We start from the raw sequence: 7,680 nt of genomic DNA on the forward strand, positions 1-7,680 counted from the left end.
AGAACAAAGCAGAGCTGTAACCAAAGCTTGTAGGTGGTGAACAGGTACTAGAGGAAGAGTTTCTTATTGTAGACACAATAACAGAGTTGATGAAGTCTGTTATCACCCCTAAAGTAGAGCTTCTGTCCTTTGTCAACATCGTAAGCGTGGATTGAATTAGCTCAATCAGTAGCATAGCAATCTATTATGCATTACTGTATGCTGAAAGGGGAGAGTGTGCCTCTGATAGTTGTCATCTGTGAATAACGCCTTCATCAACAGCAGAGTCATTCATTGCAAAAGAAGGGATCGACAAAAGTCCATGGGAGTGGTCCCAAGATTTTAATTCAAATAGAATACAATTTTGATCTCAGAACTCGTGCTTAACTGAAGAATTATGACTGTCTACATCAAAACATTGACTAGAAATAAGCATTTTTTTTGTGTGTGTCATTTATGTGATGGCCAACATATCAGGAGTGTATTTATCAGAGAAAAACATGCTATGGTTCTCAATCTAGTGATCATGGCCTGCCAGGGTTCATGAGCTGATTTATAGAAATACATTCGTATATATTTCTGATATAGAAATACACTTTTTTGGGACAAATGACTCTTTGTTAATCCTGAATATTTATAACTTCTACGCTTGCTGTTATTGGTCATGTGAAAGAGCCCGGAATAGGCCAGGAAAAAAACAAATCTTTTTGTTGCTGTCAAAATTCACCATTATTTATCAGGGAATCTGTAGTGGCATTTTAAAGGGTTTCTTTCAGGCCAACAAGGCTGATAACTACTGTCCTGAATAATATGATCTTCACTATCTCAACAAAAAGCCATTAAGAGCTTGGCATTTCATTACCGGCCACTGTTTGGCCTGTTTTTTTTTCTTTTATGAAATGGACTTGAATGCATTAATGGTTATGTAACACTGTTTTTGTGTTCGGCCTGGACATTTTTGAAAGGTTAAAAGCCCCTGGTCCTCTTTCTGCTTGTTTTCTATCTAGTTGTGTTCATGTATATTTGTTCAGATACTATTACTGTTTATACACGTTTTGTTCTACTACTAATTTGTTTGCTATTAGTAACCAATACTGTTATCAAAGGTATAATGAGATGATGTGTTCAGCATACTGTGGTTTCTAGTCCAGTCCAACATGCTTCAACATTTCATTGTTGATTAAAAACGTTATTATTATTATTTTGCATGATCAGTAATATCATATTCTAATAAGGTTTGCAGCTGTAGTACTGTGGTCATACATTTTGACAACAGGGTCTGTTGTCAATATCCTGATTCAGCTATTCAGAAGTTCTACAGTAAAACCTAAACGTCTACACTGTGGGTGTGAGAATGGTGGTATATATTTAATTTATTTGCACTGAATATCAAAAGAGAAAGTGCTGTTTATAAGAATTAATATTAATGTTACACAATATAATTTAATCAAAAAGGAAACTTTCTTACAATTGTACAGTATTTGCCTCTCGACAAACCTTTATCAAATGTTTACAGAAAGCGAGGAGATATGATATATATTACACTGATAATGCTGTGTGTATTTACCTGTGGACGAATCAGGGCCATGATATATGGATCTCACTGAGGCGAGTGGTGACAGCAACATCAGCACCTGAAACCGAGAAACAGTTGTAGCATTAAAGCAGTGTTGATTTCGTCGACTAAAACTATGGCGAAAAATGTCTGTTGACTACCTTTTTTCACTGACGAAAACTAAATAAAAACTAAGCTACGATGACTGAAACTATGACTAAATATATACTGACAAATTCATCAACAAAAAAAACCAAACAAAAATGTTTGGGAGGGACTAGTGGAGAAGAGATGCAGTAGAACTAAGACAAGTCATCATGGTGTCACAGACCAAAAATAGCTGATCTTGAGCTTGTAGATCGGCTATTTTCGGCATGCAGCTAAGTGAAAATCATTTCGATGCCATCACGGCCCGCCCCAAAAATGTATTTTAGTCGACTAAATCAACTGTAGATTTAGTCGACTAAAATCTTATGATATTTAGTCGACTAAAACTAGACTAAAAGTAAAACATTTCAGGTGACTAAAATATGACTAAAACTAAACAGAATTTTATTCAAAAGACTATGACTAAAACTAAATCAAAATTTGCCTCAGACTATGTCCATGTATCATGGCCTATAGGCCTTGTACACTGATGGCTGGCAAGACCCCTGTCCCATCACCATGGGGGCCCCCCAAATTCCTAGTTGTGCCCCTGTGTTTTCTCTGTGAAAACCACATATGCAGTGCCTCTGAACAATGTTGCCAATACTCCATATTGACTGACTGAATGGATGCCTGGCCGACTGACTGATTGGCTGACTGACTTCAAGGCTGTGTGTGTTTTCTGACAGCTAAATAAAAAACACATGATATTATAGCTGTGTCGAGTTTACGATTCTTGTGTGTGTCGTTGTTCTATGTTCTTATTACACCCAACGCTCCAGGGTAAATAACCATTCTGTGAGCAGATGCTGTTATTGGAACACAAGAGGTTTGACTACATCATTAGCCCAGGCTTTCCTTATTATTCACAGCACTCCATTTCCACCGGCTCCCACTTGCACCCTTTCAACCAGGGCGGGAATTTCAGGGAGGCCACGAAGCAGTGTTGACTTTGACAGCAATTTTTTATTTAGTTTTAGTCATAGTGTTTTGAATAAAATTCTATTAAGTTTTAGTCATATTTTAGTCATCTGAAATGTTTTAGTTTTTGTCTAGTTTTAGTCGACTAAATATCATAAGACTATAGTCGACTAAATATCATAAGATTATAGTCGACTAAATCTACAGTTGATTTAGTCGACTAAAGTGTATTTTGGCAGTGCCTTTATGCCGTCATAATGCCTGATTTTACAGTTGGTTGCATGCTGAAAATAGCCGATCTACAAGCTCACAACGCGTCGCAGCGCTGTTTGTGAGATTTGAATTTGCCCTTTTATGAGCCTTCGGCGAAAAAGGTTTGAAAACCACTGCAATACGTTATTGAGGGTCATTCATAAACAAATTCAGACGAAAGAAAGAAGCACTGGCACTGTGGATTTTATTGAGGAATCAGACTTACACACAATGCAATACATCAGGTGTCCAATGGGCCCACACAATGCAGACACATCACTGGTCAAAAGAAAATCATTAATCATTAATCATTATATGTCCTCGGATTTGACGTTGGTCTCGGTGTCTCTGGATATTAGGTTTCCATCCTCGTCCTTCTTCTCTATGGTGATCTCCTCCTTGGTGGTCTTGGTGGTCTTGGTTTTCTTGTTTCTGCAGCGAGAGAGACCAAATGGAACAAAGGATGGGTACAAGACATCAAATAGTCATAGTCTATGGCTACACACACACACACACATAATACAAATGAACTACAAATTAATATGAAATTCATACCTGAACTCCGGTACGTTGAGCAGTGTCCTGTACACATCGATCTCCACCTCCAGCTTGGTCTTGTCCTGTGTTTGGTTCTCAATGTCAGCTCTGAGCAGGGTTAGCTGTTCCTCCAGGATAGACACCTGTCTCTGGTAACCTGCCAGCAGGTTCGCAAATCCGCACTTGGTCTCTTCCAGGACGTTAACCTGACATGCTTTCTGTTTCATAGATGGAGAGAGGCTCAGTGGCGTGCACAGGCATTTTGAGGGGCAGGTGCTCAAGTAAATTATACTTTTTTTTGTTTACTTGGTCTGCTCTTTTTTCCCTCTACACCTATACCTCTTTGCCAAAAATAGCCGATCTACAAGCCCACAACGCCTCGCAGCGCCTCAGAAAAGGGATGCTAGGTTTCGAGTGGTTATGGTAAAAAGAAAAATCATATCACACAAAGATTTGGTAGACCCCCTGTAGTAACTCTGAGGACCCCCTAGGGGTCCCGGACCCCCTGTTGAAGACCCCTGCTGTAAACTGAAAAAAGGGCACTTCTGGTCAAGAGGGCAAAGGGCAGGCCCTCTAGCCGCACCTAGAGTCTATCTGTGCACGTCCCTGGAGAGGCTGGATTATTGGAAGTTACTGTATAAGAGGACTTTTCCATTGCAATTTGACCAGAACATTTGGCAACTAAAAAAACAGGCACTTAGGACTTTCAATTTGCCAAGGGTCCAGTTCTGAGTTCTCATTCAATTTTGGTACCTTTGAGGCCTACGGTTCGAATATAATTTTGAATAATTAAACAAATCATAAAATGGATTGTAAAACATTACTGGGAGGCGGGAACAGGATTAAAGTCAGCAGACCATCTAAGATAATGTCAGTCGCCTTTTCCTGTCATCATCACAACGGTAACTGTTTCCCCTGAAGTAAGTGGAAACAAAAACCGTAGCGAGCACCCGATATGAGTTAGCTGTAGTTTTTTTCTTTGTGCAATCGAAATGCATATGAAAAACATCGAACAAAATGGCTGTGTTGAAGGACGTGAGATATTGAACCAAGCCATTCTCCTGTAACCGGGTCTTACCTTGCTGATCTCGGCCTGGAGTTGGATCTCCAGACTGTGCAGTGTCTGTCTGACCTTGATGATCTCACTCTTAGACAAATCGAGGATCACAGTTTTTTGAGCAACTTCCTGGTTCAGCTGGTCGGTCTGTCGATGAAAACCAACGTTAATACGATGCTTAACACGCGTTATGATAAACAGGAGGATCTGATGACTTTTAACAAAGTGAAATAGGATGTAGTGTGGTGTAGTGCCCTGGTTGTCAATGTGGGGTCCAAGGAACCCCAGGGTTCCTTGGGTAGGTTCCAGGGGGTCCCCAACAAAAACTGTTTAACCGCTTTAACCCTATTTTGTACTTTGGCTATTCAAAAATAGCCGATCTACAAGCTTGCAGATCTGCTATTTTCACAACACAAATCTTTTATGAGGGTCCCTGGGACAAAATATTTTCAGATGGTTTGCGGCCAAATACATGTGCATTTGGGGGTCCCTGACATGAAGATGTTAGGGAGCCACTGGTGTAGCGTAGCCTACCTTAGTCTTGAACCATGCCTCCACTTCCTGGCGGTTCTGGGTGATGACCTTCTCGTAGTGTTCTCGCATTGATGCCATGACCGTGGCCAGGTCCTCCTGAGGGGCAGCATCGACGTCCACTTTCACCCGGCATCCCAGCTCACCCTGCCTCCGCATGTCCTGGAGAACCACACACGATTTACAGTATTGTAGGGGTGCAAAAGTTAACCAAATTAATCGGTTTAATTGATTATTTAAAAATAAATGACTCATTTAAATAAAATGACAGCTTATCGGTACTGTCCGGTACACCATACCAACCAAAATGGCAAAAAGGAAAGGAAAGGCCTGGAGGTTAATGTGCCCCCTTAAGCCCCATAGACTTTGTCATTCTACAAATAGTGAAAAGCCTTAAAACTTAAAGGTAGGGTAAGTGATTTGCTTTGGTTAAAATAAGTATTAAATAGCTCTATATTCTGATAGTACTCATTGCTATAGAGTGTTTGTTCAGTATTAGGAGTCTCCTTGTCTCTCCACCTCTTTATTAAACAGAAAATGCATTTTCGTTTCAGTTTAATTTCCAATTTTATCCAATCAGGACAGATAACTCAATCAGGATTCAGATTAAACAAGTGAAATTGGAAGTGATGACACTAAGAAATGAGCAGACAAAATTGGAACTGGAACACTATACAAATTAAGCTTAAAATGGGTACTTTCTCCTGATTGGCTGAGATTTTGACACCTACCGAAAAATGTATTTTCTGTTTATTAAAGAGCTGGAGAGACGGGGAGACTCCTGTTACTGAACAAACACTCTATAGCAATGATTACTATCAGAATATAGTGCTTTAACCTTTTAACAAAATACTTTTTGTTTTAACCAAAAAATATCGCTTACCCTACCTTTAAGCCTATATTTCTTTGTTCTTTTTTATTAATTTAAATTTAAAAAAATATATATTTTTTACAATATCTTTAAAGCAACTTGGATGTTTCCTTTTCATATTTTAGCCTATGATGACATGTCCAAAATATAGGGATACACCAATCCCTTTAATAATGCCCAAGTATATTGCATCAATTGGATAGACATTTTGTGCAGAGAAGAAAACTGTTCTGGGTCAAAAGAGCCAGAGACAGGCCAGTGTCAAGTACAATGGTTCATAATATCAGAGGAGAATGTTCACCCCGGTAGACAAGGACACCCATAAGAACTAACAGCTTTAAGCAGGGGTCTTCAACAGGGGTCTGGACCCCTAGGGGGTCCTCAGAGCTACAGGGGGTCCGCCAAATCTTTGTGTGTTAGGATGTTATTTCCTTTTACTTTAACCACTTGTAAATCCCTCTTCTGAGGGGAACATTAGCCAAAAATAGCAGATCTACAAGCCCACAACGTCTCGCATTGTGAGCTTGTAGATGGTGTAGGGGGGGAAAGGAGCAAATGCAAAACTAAGTATTGAAGGTTAATGTGGTTAAATGTCTGAAATGAACAAAATACATTCATTTACACAACACTGATGATAGTCAATGAAGCTATCTATGAAATCTATGAAAAGGTTTAATTTGCAACACAATTGTAAACAATGTAGTGGGGGTCCCTGCTTCATCTCTCTCTCAGCTGAGGAGTCCTTGGCCTGAAAAACGTTGAGGACCCCTGGCTTTGAGTATTCATGCGTGATCTTCAACCTCCAAACATTTACCTCATCATGGTGCTTGTGCAGCCTCTTCAGCTCCTCCTCCAGATCCTGTAGCTCCACACTGGATCTCCCCACATCCAGCTCTTCCTGAACTATCTTCAGAGCAGCGGTGTCTGCCTCCACACACTGACGCATGGACAGCTCACTCTCATACCTGGGAGAAGGGAGACAGTACAGTATATCAATGGTTATCAAAGTGGGGTCCTTGAGGGGGTTCCAGGGGGTCCCCAGCTAAATGATTTATTCTAGCCTCAAAGTCAAGTTTTTACCACTTTAGCCTTATTTTATACTTTCGGTATTGGAAAATAGACGACCTGGATTAGCCTAGTAACCCAGTCAGTCCAGGTGCCGATACCCAGGTCAATCTTTAGGTTCTCTAGTCAACTGCACTCTGTTTACTTGTCTTGTATTGTATTGATAATGTATGTTTGTTTTGATAGTTATTTCACCAGCGAACTCTAGCTGGCTCATTTACATGGATGTGAAAACTGAAATGTTGATTAATTAGCACTGTCCCTGGTAAATAAATACATTTGTAAATCTTTGAGCAGTTTTATTTGTGATAGAATGTACAATTGCACAGCATATTTCTATCTACTAATATAGCTTGCAATCAAAAAGAGGCCTAAATGCAGCCTCAAACATACTATACCACTTTACTTGTTCTCTGTCTCGGTTCCTATGCTGTCATTCACCCAATGGAAATACAACCAAAACCACAAGACATGTATAAACAGCTTAAAATGGTTAAACGTTTTTGGACACCCGTTTCCTGCCCATATACTTACTTGACTTTCCAGTCATGTGAATCCAGCTTTACATTGTCATTTATCAGTTGGATTTTAGTGTTGACAAGGACCTCTTCGGAAATCTAAAGTGAGGAAGCAGTAGAAGTGTCAACAGCTGAACAGCTATATCAGTGAAACATGTTCATGTCAGGCACCCTCAGATTGATATGTATTTGGTCGAAGACCTGCATCTGAAAAAATGTTATGCCATAAGAGGCCATTTGTGTTGTT

This window comes from Gymnoscopelus microlampas, assembly GCF_963454915.1.
Source record: "Gymnoscopelus microlampas genome assembly, chromosome: 9".
Lineage (NCBI taxonomy): Eukaryota > Metazoa > Chordata > Actinopteri > Myctophiformes > Myctophidae > Gymnoscopelus > Gymnoscopelus microlampas.